Source organism: Odocoileus virginianus, chromosome 24, assembly GCF_023699985.2.
Source record: "Odocoileus virginianus isolate 20LAN1187 ecotype Illinois chromosome 24, Ovbor_1.2, whole genome shotgun sequence".
NCBI lineage: Eukaryota > Metazoa > Chordata > Mammalia > Artiodactyla > Cervidae > Odocoileus > Odocoileus virginianus.
This window is the reverse complement of record NC_069697.1, coordinates 50,635,683-50,656,018: the sequence shown is the minus strand read 5'-3', so window position 1 is coordinate 50,656,018 and position 20,336 is coordinate 50,635,683.

Sequence of the window (20,336 nt, the reverse complement as noted above, 5' to 3'; positions counted from 1 at the left end):
TGCAGGAGACGGCGGTTTAGAGATGACTTTGGGGTTCAAGAGATTCCACGCAATGGACGTGAGAAAATGCCTTAGGAAAGTATGTTTAAAATGAACTAGATTTTTAAAAACCTAGACTTGTATACTCCATACAGCAGGGGATTTATTTATCAGTCAACATGTGTTTGTTGAGCTAAAGCTACATGTCCACAAATGTGTGAGATCCTGTGGGTGATTAAACCAATGAAAGTATGCTTCTTTCCACCACAGGCTCTACCACCGAATTTCTTTATTTACCAAAGTATTTTTCACTTTGTGCTAGAATACATCACAGGTTTTCTAAAATAACAAACATTGTCCTCTCTAGGCACTGTACCATAGAATTGGAAATACACAAATGGATGTTGCAGACCAATTTAAACAAATGTCTTGTGTAAAGTAAATGTAGGTGCTTTCTCAGTGTTCCTAGTTTGGAAAATATTTCCGAAAACTACTTTATTACAATAAATTGTTAGCAACTCTAAGAAGAGTGGTTCTCAACCATGTGGTCCCAGTAAGCAGGATAGATACCACCTGGAAACTTGTTAGAAATGCAGATTCTAGGACCCCACCTGAGATCTGGAAGGGAAAGTGCTAGTCGTTCAGCCATGTTCGACTCTTTGTGACCCAATGGACTGTATAGCACACTGGGGCTCCTCTGTCCATGGAATTCTCCAGATAAGAATGCTGGAGTGGGTTGCTATTTTCTTCTCCGGAAGATCTTCCCGACCCAGGGATGGAACTTGGAGCTCCTGCATTGCAGGCAGATTCTTTACCATCTCAGCCACCAGGGAAATTAGAAACTCTGGGAGTAAAGTCCAATAATCCACATTTCAAAAATCTCTTTAGGTGATTTGATGACCTCTGAAGTTTGAGAACTTACATGGAAGATATTAAAATAATAATAAAACAAAGTAAAAAAAAAAAACTAAATAGGATAACTCCTCCCTCTTTGAATTTTAGTTTGTACTTCAGAATTACTGACAAAAGCTATTTTTAATATTGTCATAAATAGTTCAGTGAAAACAATACCATTTTAATGTTACTAATACTTCTGGTTCTTATAACTTCTTCACAGATACTTTCTACTAAAATCTTATGGTGCAAAGTCCAATAAAGAAAGTAAAATTCTATTTTGTAAGAAATAATGTCTCTTTATAAGGCAACTTTTAATAGTTGAGATGAAAGTTCAGGGTCTTTGTTTTAGATAGTGGATTTGCCCATTCTATTGCCCTTAACTAATTTACTTACCCCTGCTTAGCCCTTAAAACACATTAAAAATAAGTATAGTCCAAATACTCAATTATTAACTTCTCACTATTTTGATAGTTGCAACTATTTGAGTATACTGTTCTACATATAATTGCTGTATATACTATTTTCCCTAAAACTCTGTATAAATTAAAAAAAAAGAGTTTGTCAAATTTCAGTTTTCTATCATAAATGAGTATTGAATTTTGTCAGAATCTTTCTGTGCATCTAGTGAGATGATCATACTTTTATCTTTCAGTTTGTTAATATGGTGTGTCACACTGATTGATTTGCATATACTGAAGAATCCTTGCATCTCTGGGATAAAGCTCACTTGATCATAATGTATGATCCTTTTAATGTGTTGTTGGATTTTGTTTGCTAATATTTTTTGAGGATTTTTCCATTCAGTTTTCTAAAATAGACAAATACTTTATTTATTCATCGATATTGGGGAAAGAATTCTTCCATGCAAATGAGTTTTCTAGGAACCTGACCTATGTTGTATATCTACAGCTATTATTATATAGATTTATACCTATAAAATTAGAAGATTGTTTGGTAAGGTGACCAGTTTGATTTTTCACTATTGAAGCTCTGTTTTGAGTACATTTTATAATATCCTTCTCTTCTAATTAAATAAATGTTTATGGAACACCTACTGTTTTCATGAACTGCATTGGGTGGTTAGAGGGATAAAGAGATGAGTGAGAGAAATCACTAAGATGGCGCCGTAAAAGGAGCCCGAATTTCCTTCCTCCCAACGTTCACTGGGTATACAGCCACACAACGGTCAGTTTCCTCTGAGAGAAATTCAGAAACAATTTGAGTGACTCCTCCACAATGGGCAGCTGAGAAAACACCCACACTGGAACAGGTAAGAAAGGCTGAGACTCTCCGCATAAACCTCACCTCCAGGTATGTTGCCTTATGGTCGGGAGGGAACCAACAAATCCCAGCTTCCCCCTGAGGAATGGAGTGTTTGGATCACACATATGGTGCCCCAGCTTTTACGTCCAGACTGTTGTTATAGGGTTTACCTGTAGTGCTTTGAACTTGTTGCCATTCATTTTATATGTAAAATGCTAAGTGAGAGGACCTACCCCTGACTTTTTTCCCTGAGGTGTATTACTTGGCAATGTTTTGCCTCTAGCATTCTAGTATGAAGCGTGTAATTAGAATAGCATAACAACTGTGTTGGGTTTGTATCTGCTGTATATCAACTGCTTGCATTGCTAATTTTGCAGGGTTACATTTGGGTTTTCATGGATGATTTTTTGTTGTAAACCATCTTCTACATACATAACTTTAAAAGACCCTAACCCTGTTCAGTGCTTTCCTCTCCCCCCTCCCCCAATGTTAGCTTGAGCTTATTCAGTTTTCTTGAAAATACTCCAAAAATTTTGTAGAACTTTTAAATTTCTGCAAATTTGCATGATTAGTAAGACCTACTGGACCTTCAATGGAAATGACAAATGTAGTGCTTCAGGAAAACCAGAAAAAGCCAAATTTCAATGTCTTTATCACCAGGGAGAATGAACCTTATCCCAGGGATGGGCTGAACAGATATTATCAGTGGTGAGGCAAGAGAGAAGTGAACTATGGAATTAGAATTTAAAATTCGCAGCATGAATCTGAATATTAGAGATAACTTATATATTGACCCTTCTGATGTTTAACAGACTAAAGCCTTCAATTTGCATTTCATTAAATATTAGAAATCAGATAGGATTTCTGTTGTTTCTAATTAAAAAAAAAACACCTCTTACCAAATTACATTTGAGTCATTAATTTAAGAAATTATCATGAGCTCTTCATTGCAAAATTCAGACTTTAATGGAAGAAAGTAGGGAAAACCAGTAGGCCATTCAGCTATGACCTAAATCAAATTCCTTATGATTAAACAGTAGAGGTTATGAATAGGTTCAAGGGATTAGATCTGGTAGACAGGGTGAAGAACTATGGATGGAGGTTCATTACATTGTACAGAAGGCTGTGACCAAAACTTTCCAAAGAAAAAGAAATGCAGGAAGGCAAGAAGTTGTCTAAGGAGGCTTTACAAATAGCTGATAAAAGAAGAGAAGTAAAAGGCATGGCTGAAAGGGAAAGATACAATCAACTGAATGCAAAATTCCAGAGAATAGCAAGGAGAGATAAGAAGGCCTTCTTTAATAAACAATGCAAAGAAATAGAGGAAAACAATAGAATGGGAAATAGCAGAGATCTCTTTAAGAAAATTGGAGATATCAAGGGAAAATTTCATGCAAGGTTGGGCACGATAAAGGACAGAAATGGTATGGACCTACAGAAGCAGAAGATATTAAGGAGAGGTGACAAAAATACACATAAGAAGTATACAAAAAGAGATCTTAGTGACCTGGATAGCCATGATGGTGTGGTCACTCACTTAAAATCAGATATCCTGGAGTGTGAAGTCAAGTGGGCCTTAGGAATCATTACTACAATCAAAGTTAGTGGAGGTAATGGAATTCAAGTTGAGCTATTTCAAATCCTAAAACATGATGCTGTTAAAATTCTGCATGCAATATTTCAGCAAATTTGGAAAACTCAGTAGTGGCCACAGGACTGGAAAATGTTGTTGTATTGCATTGTATTCGCAAAGAAGGGTGATGCCAAAGAATGTTCAAACTACTGAACAGTTGTGCTCATTTCACATTCCTTGAAGTTAAGCTTCAGCAGTACGTAACTGATACCTTCCAGATGTACAAACCAGGTTTGGAAAAGGCAAAGATACCAGAGATCAAATTGCCAATGTTCTCTGGATCATAGAGAAAGCAAAGGAGTTTCAGAAAAACCTCTATTTCTGCTTCATTGACTACCTTAAAGCCTTTGTCTGTGTGGATCACAACAAACTCTGGAAAATTCTTAGAGATGAGAGTGCCAGACCACTCTACCCGTTTCCTGAGAAACCTGTATGCTGGTTCAGAAGAAACAATTAGAACTGGACATGTAATAACAGATTGGTTTCAAATTGGGAAAGCAGTATGTCAAGGCTGTATATTGTCACCCTGCTTATTTAACTTACATGCAGAGTACATCATGAGAAATGCTGGGCTGGAAGAAGCACAAGATGGAATCAACACTGCCAGGAGAAATATCAACAACCTCAGATATGCAGATGATATCACTTTAATAGCAGAAAGCTAAGAGGAACTAAAGAGCCTCTTGATGAGGGTGAAAGAGGAGAGTGAAAAAGCTAGCTGGAAGCTCAACATTAAAAAAACTAAAATCATGGCATCCAGTCTCATCACTTCATGGTGAATAGAAAGGGGAAAAGTGGAAGAAGTGACAAATTTTATTTTCTTGGGCTCCAAAATCACTGTGGACAGTGACCATAGCCTTGAAATCAGAAGACACTTGGTCCTTGGAAGGAAAGCTATGGCAAACCTAGGCAATGTATTAAAAAGCAGAGACGTCACTTTGCCAACAAAGGTCCATCTAGTCAAAGCTATGATTTTTCCAATAGTCATGTATAGATGTGAGAGTTGGACCCTAAAGAAGGCCAAAGAATTGATGCTTTCGAATTGTGGTGCTGGAGAAGACTCTTGAGAGTCCTTTGAGCTGCAAGGAGACCAAACCAGTCAATCCTAAAGGAAATCAACCCTGAATATTGGAAGGACTGATGCTAAAGCTGAAGCTCCAGTACTTTGGCCACCTGATGTGAAGAGCTGACTCATTGGAAAAGACCCTGATGCTGGGAGGGATTGAGGGCAAAAGGAGAAGGGGACGACAGAGGATGAGATGGTTGGATGACATCACTGACTCAATGGACATGAAATTGAGCAAACTCTGGGAGATAGTGGAGTACTGAGGAGCCTGGTGTACTGTAGTCCATGGGGTCGCAAAGAGCTGGACATGACTTGGGGACTGAACAACACCAAATATAAAAAGTTCCTTGTTTATAACACTCAAATAATTGATTTAAAAAGATCAGTGTTAGAACTAGCTTAGTGGAAAGTTATTCAGCTTTTATTAATGGCAATAGGAATATTATATACCCTATCTTTAGCTCAAGAACATGGTGGATTCATTGTTCACATTTCTTATTTAAATAGGCACATTGAAAAAGCCCTGTTGCCTATAGCATGATAGTAGAATATTTAGTAATATCATTTATTTGGTTTCTTCCTGTTATTTTTTCTTTTGTGTTTCATTTTAAGAAATAAGAGGTAATTTAGGGATTATAGAAGTTGTTCTAAATAATTTGGTGGTAAAACATTGCTATTCTTATTTTCAATTTTTGTTTTTGTGTTTATAACTTGGTACTGTTAAACTGACACTGCTAAATATTATAATTTTATATTTAATTAAATTGACTATCAGAATTTAGATATATTTGGAGCATTTAATAATATTTCTACTTTTCTATTTATGTTGCTAGCTTTATTGTTTACTTTATCTGGTGATTTCTTTTCTTGAAACTTACTTGTTTTGTGTACCTTATCTTAATTCTTTGTCAATTGATAGTATTACAGTATAATAAATAAATCCAATTTATGTTACTCTGTTAAAGTCCAGGAGTTGCTTTTCTCTCATCTCAGATATCAGATAGCATATAGACACTTACATAATATCCTTTAAGATAAAATAGCCTGGCTTTGTTTGATAATTCAAAAGATAACTGTAGTAGAATGTTACAGACTAGTAGAAATGTAGGCTTATGACATTGCTGATTGATATGGGATATGTTTTTGTGCAGGGGTTTTAAAAAGCCTGTAAGATTATAATATAATAAAGACTATATTTGAACATAATAGCTGTTATTAGGAACATATTTGATAAATTTTTAGAAATTATGTAATCCAATGATTCGCCCCCCCCCCCCCATATTGATATGATGAAACAGATATTCAGGGAGATTAACATGACTTGCCCGTGTGGTATGAGTTGAATCATCAAAATCCTGGGTCTTCCTTCATTTTGTTTTTTGACAGGGTTCTTAAATCTATGAGTGGATATTTTTCATCAGTTTTGGAAAATTTTTGCCATTATATTTTAAAATTGCTTTGCCATTTGCTCTCTTTCTGGGACTTCCACTAAATGCATGTTATATGTATGTATTCTCTATGTCTGTTACATTCTCCTCTGTATTTTCTATTCCTTTGTGTCCTATACTTTATTCTGCTTAGTTTCTTCTGATTTTTAGTTCACTAATTTTTGTCTGATTGCATTTAATGGGCTGTTAAATCTGTTAGTTCATAATTTTGGTATTTGTTTAAATTTTCTCTGCATCTTTTGAGCTTTTTTTCTGTTGAAAATGCAACATTGTCTCTTAGCTCCTTGAATAGGGTAAGCAGATTTATTTTAAATGTTTAGATATCTAGAACTCCTATAGATCTATTTCACTTGTTTGCTGTTTTTTTGTCATGTAATCGCCTATCTTTGCCTGTCTGGTTATTTAGGCTTTGTACTAAAATTGTTTGTGGAAGTAGTTTGAAATTTAGAATGATTTCAAAGGTTTTTCTTGACTGGAGAGATTTAGCTTTTTTTTTAGGAACCTGAGGGTGCTAGTAATCTAGGATCACCTTTTTCCAATTTTAGGAATAAAAAAAAATTTCAGGGTCATCCATAAGATTTCCCTTATCAATATGATGCAGATCTTTGGGATCCCAACCCAAGACACTACAGATTTATCTAAGCTTCTATTTTTAGCAGGTCTGGCCGCCAAATTTTGAAACACTAGGTGATGAGATTGTTAGCACTCGGTTTGCTTTCCGCAGCTTCTTCTGGAATTTGTCCTAAGGCAAAAGTAGATCTCAAGGAAAATCTTCTTTTGATTTTTGTTTTTTCCAAGATCTGAGCTCAGTTATCCAGCCATGAAATTAAAGGTGCTAACTCCTTGGGAGAAAAGTTATGACCAACCTAGACAGCATATTAAAAAGCAGAGACGTTACTTTGCCAGCAAAGGTCCGTCTAGTCAAGGCTATGGTTTTTCCAGTAGTCATGTATCGATGTGAGAGTTGGACTATAAAGAAAGCTGAGCACTGAATTGATGCTTTTGAACTATGGTGTTGGAGAAGACTCCTGAGAGTCCCTTGGACTGCAAGGAGATCCAACCAGTCAATCCTAAATGAAATCAGCCCTGAATATTCATTGGAAGGACTGATGTTGAAGCTGAAACTCCAATACTTTGGCCACCTGATGCGAAGAACTGACTCATTTGAAAAGACCCTAATGCTGGGAAAGATTGAAGGTGGGAGGAGAAGGGGACGACAGAGGATGAGATGGTTGGATGGCATCGCCGACTCAAAGACATGAGTTTGAGTAAACTCTGGGAGTTGGTGATGGACAGGGAGGCCTGGCGTGCTGCAGTCTATGGGGTCGCAAAGAGTTGGACATGACTGAGCGACTGAACTGAAGTGAGCTCAGTTATTCTTTGCTAATTTGTTAGGTCTCAGATGCCTTCAAGCAGATGTTTTTATATTTCGCTTAGCCTTTTTATTGTCCACAGCAAAGGGGTTGGTTCTAACCACCAAATTCTCCATTATTAGAACTAAAAGTTGACCTTTTCTTTTTTCTTTTTTAAAGAAGGTTTATAATTTTCAAATAATCATCATTGTTAAAAAATTTTAAATGCCTAAAAATCCAAAGAATAGAAAATCTCTCATAAACTCACTCCTTCCTTGTATTTGTCAATTTCCTCCCAATCTGTTCTCCATGATTTTTTTACATTCCATTGCTTATATTATATTGCATTTTGTGTCTATTTTTATATCTTTTAAAAATTTAGTATATACCATATGGACTTGTTTGCTATTATGAAGTATACTTAATTACTATCTTGCTAACTGCATGATCTGCACATTAAATATATTACATCACTTTATAGAACCATTGTCTATGTTTTGCCATTTAGGTTGTATTCAATTTTTACTCTTATAAATTAAGCATTAGTAAATATATTTGTGCTCAAACTATTTTGTCTTAGAATTAGAGTGATTAATATAGGATGCATTCTTAGAAGTTGAATTTCTGGGTAAAGGGCCTGCATATATTTAAGACTTCTAAATTACTTTTACTATGAGTCAATTCCTAGGCAGGTTGCTAAGAAGTCTGGGGGCCCCCAAGGAGGGAGGGGCCTGGGGTTCTCAAGGTGGAAAGGACAAACTTTTTTTTTCTCTAGATTCCTTAGTCTTAGTCACATAAAATAGTTTTTTTTCTTTTAAGCCTGGAACTGATGACTACACAACAAACAACTCAGTTTAAACTCTGTACTAGGGATTATATAACAACAATGTATCCTGCTTGAAGACAGGTTTTCCTTCCTGAAAACCTTCTGACTGATCCTCATATCTTCAGTTCAGTTCAGTTCAGTTGCTCAGTCGTGTCGAACTCTTTGCAACCCCATGAATCACAGCACGCCAGGCCTCCCTGTCCATCACCAACACCCAGAATTTACTCGAACTCATGTCCATCGAGTCGGTGATGCCATCCAGTCATCTCATCCTCTGTCGTCCCCTTCTCCTCCTGCCCCCAATCCCTCCCAGCATCAGGGTCTTTTCCAATGAGTCAACTCTTCACGTGAGGTGGCCAAAGTATTGGAGTTTCAGCTTCAGCATCAGTCCTTCCAGTGAACACCCAGGACTGATCTCCTCATATCTTAGAGTTTATACTATGGGAGTGGGTCTGGTAGGATCTTTCTGTTGTTAAGTTCTAAACCTATTATCCTAAAATGTAAATTGTGGGAGTGGGTCTGGTAAAATTTTCACAAACTTGAGACATTCTTTTGATTTATTGTAATAATTAAAAGGTATATAACTCCTTTGCTAACACTAGCAAGGGGGCGTTCTCCGCCCCCTTCTGAGGTCTGTGTCAGAGCTTTCTCTGGCCCCTTTCACTTTAATAAAACTCTGCTGTACCAAAGCTCTTGAGTGATCAAGCCTGGTCCCTGGTCCTGAAGCTAAATCTTCTTCAGAGATCACGAATCTGACATTGTTCACCATGAGCTATCATTAAGATACAGATTTAAGAATGTTTTACCTGTTCCCACTTCTTTGCTATATTGTTTTTTTGGGCCAACCTTGTTTTTAACATTTGTGTCAAAATAAATATTGCCATTAGGATAGTCAAATATAATTAAGAATGATATTGAGAGATTATTTAATTTTTAATCACACTGTGAGGGTGGCTATAATTAAATGGTTTTTCTTAGCGGGAAAGAAATTAATTAGATGTTACAACATTTTGCAATAACAGTTTAATGATGACCCTCTTGATACTATTTTAGATACTATATTTATTCACATCTAGTGTAATTGATTTTGATTTTGATGAAGTTCAGAATCCCAAGTTTCTTTTAGAAATAGGTTTTATGTTTTTGTATTTCCATATTTTTGGCTGTTTTGCTTGACTAAATTGAGTAAATTAGGAGATATTTTCTGTCTTTCTTAGCTATGTGATGGTAGAGAAATCATTTCTTCTCTCTGATCCTTAGCTTCCTCCTTTGTAAAATAGAGATGAACTTGTGCTTATAAGTATCTGGTGCTACTTAATGCAGGCAAGTCACCAAACTTCATTCTGACCATGTTTGGAAAAAACCCCTTAAATATATTAATAGCAACAATATAAGAATATCTTAAATATTGGGAAGATCCCTTAAGCTAGTATGAGGGGCCGTATTTCATAAAAAATAAAGAAAAACTTTGAAAAATAACACTGAATTAAATGCACATTCAGGCATATTAATTATTAAAATGAATAATGTAAAGTTTTTGTGCAGAATTTAATGATAGTATCTAAAAGTCACGACATTTTTGTTTGATGTGCTGGGCCTAATTTATATGTAAATATAGGCCCAGTAGTATTACCTAGACATTTAAGGACTATCTTAATGGCTTATTCTGGGAAACCAGTGTTTTTCTCTGTTTGAAAGCATTGTGTAAAATGTAGTTTAATATGTATATTTTGAAAAGTAAGAAGAGGCACAATGATTTTGGAAATTCTCTGGTTGAAATAAGTTCTGAATATGCTGAAGTACAGTTAATTATAATCAATTTTCAGTAAAATCACCTTTGCACCAATTCTGGAGTCTGTAGGAGAATTGTCAATTACAAAGAGAATACCAGAATGCTCTATTGACCTGGGGAATTATGAAGCTGTTTGCCTACATAGGGCTACATAAGCTACCGGGCTTCCCTGTAGCTCAGATGGTAAAGAATCTGCCTGCAATGCAGGAGACCTGGGTTCGATCTCTGGGTTGGGAAGATCCCCTGCAGAAAGGAAGGGAACCCACTTCAGCATTCCTGCCTGGAGAATCCCATGGACAGAGGAGTCAGGCAGGCTACAGTCCAGGGGTTGCAAAGAGTCAGACATGACTGAGTGACTAGCACTACTACTGCTTGCCTCCGTGTGGGTGCACGATTTTATACCCTAATTCCAGAGTGTCTTGGGGTGCACAGAAGATGTTCAGTTGAATTCTGACCAATTTAAAACAGATAAACAGAAGAGTAAGAGAGCTTGTCAGCTATAACCACTTGAGTAGACCCTCGTATGCCCCTAAATATAAAGACTCAGCTCAATGATGTAGTGTGGACGTTCTAGTACAGCGTTTCTAAGCCATTTTCACTGTGTAGTAAACTTGTGGGCTTGTTAGTGCTCTAATGCATTCAGTATGTATGACAGCCAGTTATCAGTTCATTCCCCCATCTGCCAAAGCATCTGCTTTGTGCAGTAGTGGAAAGCATGATGACAAAAGGAATATTTGGGAATAAGTGGCTATTGTGGTTCAGCTGAGGGTGATTCTTTCCAGGCTTTGAAAGTGTCCCAGGACAAGAAAACCTTTGGGATACACAGTCCTGCAATCATAAATTTCAGAAATGTAATTCTCTGCTGATGGACCACCGATACATGTCCTTTTAAGAAACGGAGCATAGTATAGAACAGACTTTTGGACTCTGTGGGAGAAGGCGAGGGTGGGATGTTTCGAGAGAACAGCATCGAAACATGTATATTATCTAGGGTGAAACAGATCACCAGCCCAGGTTGGATGCATGAGACAAGTGCTCGGACCTGGTGCACTGGGAAGACCCAGAGGGATTGGGCGGAGAGGGAGGTAGGAGGGGGGACCGGGATAGGGAATACATGTAAATCCATGGCTGATTCATGTCAATGTATGACAAAACCCACTACAATATTGTAAAGTGACTAGCCTCCAACTAATAAAAAAAAATAAAAATAAAATAAAAAAAAAAGAAAAGAAAAGTGAAAAGAAAAAAAGAAATGGAGCGTAGGAATATACACAAATCTTTATTTTAGCTGCTGTGCCCTGAACAAGGGCATCAATACGTATCAAAAGAGGCCACGTTTCAGTTGAGATTGAAGTTGTCTTTATAGACAAGAAATCTAAACCTGGGGGTAAAAATGTACCCATGCTCTGCACATCCCTCAAGTAGAAAGAACAAGTTTCAGAAGTTAGGGAGATAAAGACAGGCATTTTATAAATATAAATATAAATATTTATAACTAAAAATATAAAAATTTTATAAATATAAAAAGCCAGAAGGACATTAAGACCTTGGACGGCCACGATTGACACTTAGAGACTCCCAGCAATGACTTCTAAGGACTGCTCTTTTATCTGCAGGTCGCAGGCCGAAGGCTGGCAGCTTTGGACTGCAGATCTAATCTTACAAATCTGTAATTTGAAGGATGACTGAGGTACTAATCACTCTAGGATTTTGATTGCCAAATGTGGGTTAGCCAGGATTATACTTCATGTCACGCTTTCGAGGAACGTCTATCTCTTTTTAGTAGAGTTGGAATTTTCTTGGGCAATTGAAAGTTGCTAATGAAATTCTACTCTTTGTTAAATGTCCACACAAATATATTACAGCTTAAAAAAATTCCAGACATAACAATCAGATACTGGAGTTCCTTGAGTTCTACCGTTGGAGAAGGACACGGCAACCCACTCCAGTATCCGTGCCTGGGTAATCCTGTGGACAGAGGAGCCTGGTGGGCTGCAGTCCATGCAGTGGCAAAGAGTTGGACACGACTGATCACCTGGGAACACACACATGGGTTCTCCCATGGTTACGAGAGATGCTAGAGGAGGAAGGAAAAAGACGGAGGAATCTAGAACTAAAGTGTTAGCAATAATTCATGTTGGAAGATCTACTGGAGATGAAAACAAAATAGGTTTGAAACCAAGTGGAAGGATCAAGTTATGTGCCCAGTTGCCCAGAATCTCATTTGTTTATGAACTAGAGCTTTCCCTGCAGTAAAGGCAGCACATGACTGATCCAGTGATAGCAACTCACGGTACATTCTTTGGCTGACGAAGCTGGGGGTGATCTTGATTACTACACTGAGACTGTTGTTTGGATTCTAATTTTGCTTTCAGCTTGAATTATTTTGGGCTGGTACTTAGTTTTTTAAAGTTGCCTTTCTGTGAAAAGGTGGTAGGTGAGGCTTTGTTGGTTTGGCTGTCCATGATAGCCTTTGGTTTGAAAAATCTGACAAATCTCAAGTGATTTCTTTTGAGAATCCCAAGTTGGTGAAGACAAATTTTTGATAAATCTTTAGCAGGAATAAAATTACAAAGTCTTTAATCCTAAGGAGTATTTTCTTTTTCTTGAGGGCTTCATCGCCTCTCTCATTTGAGGGCAAATAATGATCAATACCATTCTTTTTGGAAGGAGGGGAGAAATTTTTGGGTTTGCTTTTGTCCAAGTTCAACAGAAGTCAGAATTGAGTTGAGATTTAAAATCTTAACTCTCATTCTTTTCATGAAAAGACAAACTGAAGGCTTAATATTGCTGTGTATTTTTCCCTCACAAATATTGAAAAATATAGGGAAGTATGGATTATTTTCTAATATGACCAAATTTTCTTCACTACTCCTAAGAATACCACTTATTTCTGTTCATTCTCTCCTTTCACATGTGAATAGCAAAGTAGGGTTCCCATTCTTGGTTCTGAGAGATTTCCAGTTTACAGAAAAAAGTTTAGAAAAGTTACCATACAGATCTTACGCTTTCCAGGATGCCATGGGTTAGAAAAGAGAAAAACTTTATTGCTCAACAAAGACTTTATTCTAAAGTTAATTTTCTTCTTTCTAGTATCATTTTTACTAGTGTTTATCATTTACTGTTCCCATTTACTGTTTATCATTTACAGTATATATACACTGTTCAGATATATATATATATCTGAAAATGAAAAAGAATGTGTGTATATGTATATATATAAGAATGTATATATCTATATATTCTTTTTCATATTCTTTTCCACTATGGTTTGTCATGGGATATTGAATATAGTGCCCTATGTGATACAGTTGGACTTTGTTGGGTATTCATTTTGTATATAAAAGTTTGCATCTGCTAGTCCCAAACTTCCAATCCTTCCCTCCCCAACCTCCACCCTTGCCAACTGTTCTGTTCTGTGTCTGTGAGTCCATTTCTACTTTGTAGATGGGTTCATTTGTGTCATATTTTGGATTCCACATATAAGTGATATCATATTGTTTGTCTTTCTCTTCCTTGACTTCACTTGGTATGATAATCTCTAGGTCTATACGTTTTGTTGCAGATGGCATTATGAAATCTCTCTACCTTGATTAGGTCAATTAACGCCCGTGTGTCCTCTCCATGGAGAACAGGACATTACAGAACCGAGGTGTGCCCCAATAGTGAGCAGGTCATTGGGTGGGGGAGCTGAGTGCTGTTTTAGAGGCTTCCAGGGATCTTCTGCTGTTTGCCATGCTGTGTTTTGAGACTCTGAGAACTAGGATTCCTGTCTTAGTGTTTCCAGAGTTGAGCCTGGTCTGCATGTTCATAATCTTAAATAATGGACTGGAGTTAAGTATCAATGCATAGCGTCGTTGGGTGTCAGGGCAGCAGCGGGTGTTAAATATTGCTTCAGGAAAAATGTATTTACACACATGCTGACAGTTCATTTCCAGGTGGGAGGCTCATGTCTGCTTTGTACACGGCAACTTCAATCTTCCTCCCATGAAATTTTAGACAGCTTGTCTGCAGAGGCTCTGCCAGACCTATTAATATTTATACATTCCATCCACACTCCAGTCAGAGCGTATAAGTTGCAGATCTTTCTGATTTGGAAGCTATTAAGATTCATGACCCTTTAGCTATTTACTTCGTGTGGTCTGGGAGCCTTTGCGATCAGCTTACACTTAAGAAGAAAGCACAAATCATTATTGTTCAAATATTTTCCTGTATTGTGACCATTTGTAGTCCATCAAAGGGGTGTTAAGAGCTTTAATGCATTCATTTATCTCAGAGGCACAGGTTATTAGGTGAGGTACTGTTTTCTTGGAGAGGGATAGAATAGGAGTGTTACTTATACCAAAAATTGCTTTTTTAATCCCAAATCAATAACTTTGTCTGAAGTTTCATGTGTTATTAAGAAATAATATCTAATCATTTTTTTTTTCTTGAGAGAAGATGGTGATTGAGCAAATGATGGAAGCAATGTGCTGAATAGAATAGAACAAAGACCATCAAATATTTAGGTGTGCCTTAGACCTGTCTCTGATGAGCTTCTGATCTTTTAACATATTAAGTCTTATGTGTCTGTAGCTTATAAGGTGTTGTACAACTGAAGATAGGTCTTAAATTGAATTAATTTATGGAACTATTCAATATGCCGTATTAGTGTTTCCAAGACATTTAATCCTTATATCAAGATAACATTATTGGAAAAAAATGAGAATGCTAGAAGAAAATAAGGGGCAAGGGAGGAAGAGATCGATATTTGTTCAGTGCTTACCATGGGCTGAGTATTTTCATTTATTAACTATTTTGAATGATGCAACAGTCCTTGAGGTAGATACTATTATCCCCATATACTGACTAGAAACTGAATATTAAAGAGGTCAAATAGCTTGCCCAAGATCACCCATTTAGTAAATAAAATTCTAACAAATTCATTTGTGATAGTCCCAGTATCTGATTATTTAGATGCTATTTCATCTGCATTTCTCATAGAAATATAATGTGCTAGCCCTCAAAAGACCATGTTCTGGCTAGACTTGCGACCTATGTGCAATGTTTCTAACACAAAATTCGAGTTCTGTGAATTTCCAAGTAACGTAGGCCTGCTGCTTTGCTTCTGGTTCATCTTCTGTTTCCTAACTTTCAAATAAAAAACAAATCAAAGGTAATTCATTCATTAAAAATGAGCATCACCTGCACCATTACCGCCTTTACCACCGCAGCCTCTTATACACCCTTTGTAAGCCACAGACACGTAGACTTACTGTGTTAAGATACAGAACTACCTTTAATGCAGGAGCAACAGTTTTTGCAGCTATACAAAACTTGCCGATACAACCTTTTAAAGGAGTTTTACCCAACACATCCATATTTCAAAATATTGTTGTATAGAACAAAATCAGATGCTTAATTGACATTATTTTTCTTGATCTGAAGATGAGTCAGATTCTAATCTGTAATTTCTTTAGCCTCAAGTTACCTGTGTGTGGATAAAAACAAAGAATGTTGTGATATCCTGCCTTCCTGAAGTGGCATTCCATTTCAGGGTGTGTGGGGAACTGTATCTCCATGGTGGCTGAGCTAGCTTTTCTTTAGCAAGAGCTGGGGAAGAATCCATTCTCCCGCAGTGAGCACAGGGCTTTAGTACCAGTCATCTCAACTACTGAAAATAAGACACTGTGGGAACTCATTGTTCAGTTTGTTCACTGTTTAGTCAGTTTTCTAGCACACTGAAGTGCGTGAAGTGAACTTGAGGGACAGATCAAGAAAACAATAAAATTCCTTTTACCAAAAAAAAAGCCCTCCCTAAACCAAGAACAACAGAAGAATCATGAAAATCATTACATACCAAAATCAGAATGAGCTTTCAAAGGCTCTTTCTCTGGGAAAAAGACAAGTTTTTGTTTCTTTGCTGTTTTTCAACATTACCATTTTTTGGTCCATCTAGTTTTCTGAAAAGTGGGCAGAGGATGAAGGACTGACAAAATGAAATAAACTTCTATAGGCTTGATTCTATTCTGCCTTTCTGATCTTTCTCTGGCATCCCTTGGTTTGCTAAGAAGTAGCTATTTGATGAGGACAAGCTTTATTTTTGAGGACCACTCTTTCCTTGAAGCCTTAAGTTCAAAGACTTCAGATAGTTCTGCTTCATTCACATTCTGGCATTCATAGCCTGGGTGAATTCACAAGTCAGGCTATGTCGTGCTAAAGAAAAACACCTCAGGAATTGTGCAGTGCTTAGGTCAAACCTAATTTGGGTGTACCTAAGATTTCTTGTCAGTTTCCTTTTGGTTGGAGGTTAAAGAGGGTAAATGTTTAATCTCTGTTTAATCCTTAAAGTATCTGCCAAAAAAGGATTTCATATCATAGTCAAAGTAGCTTTTCCCTGCATATTTTTTTCTCAGAAAAAGGTTTCAGTGGGATTTTGAAATATCTTCAGTGATCCTTTCATTCACCTTGGTCATTTGCATCTCTGTGGTGCCATTTGTACCTTTCAGGGGCAGAGGCAAACTAACTGGAGATTTAAAAGTAAAAAAAGGAAATGAGACAGGCTTGTTCCTCAGTTGGATCCTATCTGTGTCTTTAAAAGCTGGTGGGACTTCAGAACCACAAAAATAAAAACAAATGGCCTTACAGGTGGCACTAGTGCTAAAGAATGTTTGCCAATGCGGGAGATACAAGAGATGCAAGTTTGACCCCTGGGTCAAGAACGTTCCCTGGAGGAGGAAATGGCTACCCACTCCAGTGTTCCTGCCTCGAAGAATCCCACGGACAGAGGAGCCTGGCAGGCTACAGTCCATGGCCTCATGTGGCGTTAGACATGCCTGAGCTAGTGGGCACACACATATGCAGCATGTTATTATTAATTATTATAATATTGTTAATTTCTGTCACTCTGCTCCCATGCAGTGAAGCCATGATTCCAGCTCCAGCCTTTCTCAGCCCAGACCCCGAGCTGTTTCTTCACCATTTTACATCACTTCTGACTGTCCTTCTCCACCAACTGTAACTGTCACTCCAGCCCAAGGGGTGACCCCTTCTCCATGTTTCTCTTTGAGGCCTGTTTGTGCCCATTTGTAACTGTATATGTGTGCTGGTCTCAGCTGCTGGGTTGTCCCCTCTTTGAGGACGGGGCAGGGCCTTATACATCCCAGTATTTTAAACCATTAATTTATAGTCCCCATTAGTTTGGCAAGTGCTTGTATCTTCATGAGTATTTGTTTAGTGAATGATGACTCTCTATTTTGTCCCTTAATGTTTTAATGCATATGTTTGCAGAACAAAACCTGCAGAAATAAAATCCACATTTTTAATAATTTTCAGGCTTCACACAGGAAGTGGAGACAAGTCAGAGTAGCCCGCGTCTGAAAAGGACTCCTGTGGACCCCTGCTCCCAACTGTCATGAAAATAGAGGAAGAGCTCGCTGGAAGCCTGGGACCCACCCTGTGGCTTTGTGAGACGCCTATTGCTAAAAAAGGCCACAATCTGGATGGGATGTAGTTTTGATACTCAGCTTGGTGCTGTGCCAATTATAGTAGGATCAGAGGGACAGTTTTTATTGAACTTGCTTTTAAGAAAATACACACATCGCTTTCAGTGCAGGTTTCCTATAGTATTTACATCGATAGTCCCATTAGACACCATATTATATTAATCCATCAAAAAATAATCAGTGTCTTGAGCATGCCAGTTTCCACTTGCACCTCTGTTCCAACCAATTAAATTGTTAGAAATTACAAAGTGATTACTTGACTTGCTGGAGTTCAAATGGCTGAAAAGAAGAAGATTCAATGCCACAGCTCTGGCCTCAGGGCCCCTAACCTAGTGTAGTTTTCATTATACCAGCTGTCTCTGGGCTAGAAATACTGGGGTCATGATTTCTGCTTTACCTACTTCAAGGGGTGGTTATACCTCGTGAGGTTAATATATACACATGAGTGGTGTTAATGTTAAAAGCTTTCCTCTGAAAAGCTTCGTAGACTGAAGCAGACAAATCTGACTCCTTTAAGTTTTCCTATATAACCTCATTCTGGGTAAATGCTACACTAAAAGGAAATCGCCAATTCCCAAATCATAAAAATAAAAGTCAGGAGAACTCATGTCCTGCTGACATTCAAGAATAGACAAGACTTTAGAAAAGTCAGTGTAATTAGCAGAAAAGTAACTGAGGACACCCTTGTAAAGCTCAAATGTTCAGCACTAACTTTTTTGTTTTTGTCTTTTCATTTTATCTGCTGACCTCTGTCCATAATGGTCATTCCTTATGTTCCTCTTTTAGGTTTAATTTGTTTTCCTCTCTCCCAACTCCGGAAGTCCTTACTGAAAGAAAATTCTTTGCAGAGTTGTTTCATGATCACCAGATTTCTAAAAAAGGTACGGCAGGGAGGACTAATTGTGATTCAGTAGTCACCTTCCCCTGTCCTTCAATAGAACCTTTGCCTCTGAGTTCTGAAACAATGGCTATATATCCTAAACCTCCCCTTCAGCAAGGTGTGACCACGTGTCTAGGGGCTAGCCAGTGAGATGTGAAAAACAACAGGCAGACTTATGAAAATCATTCTTAAAGAGAGGATGGTGCCCCTTCTTCCCACTCCTTTTCTTCATCCTGCTGCCGAGAAGATGGACTGGAGATGAGCTTCCCTGAGCCGCGTGAGTGAGGGCCGGCACCGAGGCAGGGTTAGCGGAGCAACGGGAAGGAAGGGCTCTGGTGCTGTGACGACTTTGCTAAGCTTGACTGCCCTACCAGCTCTCCACCACCTGTGACTGGAGGGAAACTAACTAAGGACAGTGCCAGTTTTGGCCTAAGAAACACATAGAAGAATCTATACATCTTCTAATACAAAGGCAGAGAAGGTGGGAGATTTTTTTCAGATTGGAAATTAGTTTGGACAATGCTTTTAATAAAATAATGATAAAATAGGATCAGAAGGTATCCTTGTTCATAGGCCAAATATTCTATGGTGGATAAACTTGTAACACGGGCATCAATATCTGCTGACAGAACAAAGCAAAGAGAAATAGAGTGCAGAGCTCTTTAAATCAAGGTGTATTGTATTACATATCCGCACAGAAAACATTAGGCATTCTATTCTTTACAATCATGATGTTCAGATTCCAGCTCTAAGCTTTGCACAGTAGGCAATATTGAGAGGATTGCTTCACCAGTACAACAGCAATCAACTATGCAATTTTTCTTGCTTTTGAGGGAAGACTTGTTGCTAATGGGGAAGGCCACCTGCTCAAGGATGCTGCCTTTAGAAGGAAGTGCTAACCGGTTAATAGTTTAAAAACATCTTAAACCAACGTCAAAGAAGTTACAGAAGTATTACTTATTATTCATATTAACAAACACTGCATTATTTTTAATTTGCATTGTACTGGAAGGTTTAGGGAATGAAAACTACCTGGGGAAATGAGGAGCCAGAGTGTGCAAGCCTGGATCCCACAGGGAGGGAGAGAGCCAAAGAGTGATGATGAAGACCTGAGAAAAATGCTCGGAAGCGGGGCAAACTGAAAGCAGACTATCTGCTAGATGGCGGCAACTTCAGAGCTTCCCAGGGCATTGTTGGCAATGCTAACAAAATAGGGTCTTAATGAAACAGGATCACTGAGTCATGTCCAACTTTTGCGACCCCGTGGACTGTAGCCTGCCAGGCTCCTTTGTTCATGGGGTTCTCCAGGCAAGAATACTGGAATGGGTTGCCATTTCCTTCTCCAAAATAGCCTTTCCCTTCTCCAGGGGATCTTCCTGACCCAGGGATCCAACCCAAGTCTCCCACTTTGCAGGCAGATTTTTTACCCTCTGAGGCACAGGGAAGCCCCATGGATCTTGTTAGGTTATTTTAACCGTATAGATTGTAGGACATATGGCAAAACTAGCCTTTTTATTTTGCACATTTCCCAGTGTAACAATTTCAGTTCAGTTCAGTCGCTCAGTCGTGTCCGACTCTTTGCGACCCCATGAATCACAGCACGCCGGGCCTCCCTGTCCATCACCAACTCCCAGAGTTCACCCAAACCCATGTCCATTGAGTTGGTGATGCCATCCAACCATCTCATTCTCTGTCGTCCCCTTCTCCTCCTGCCCT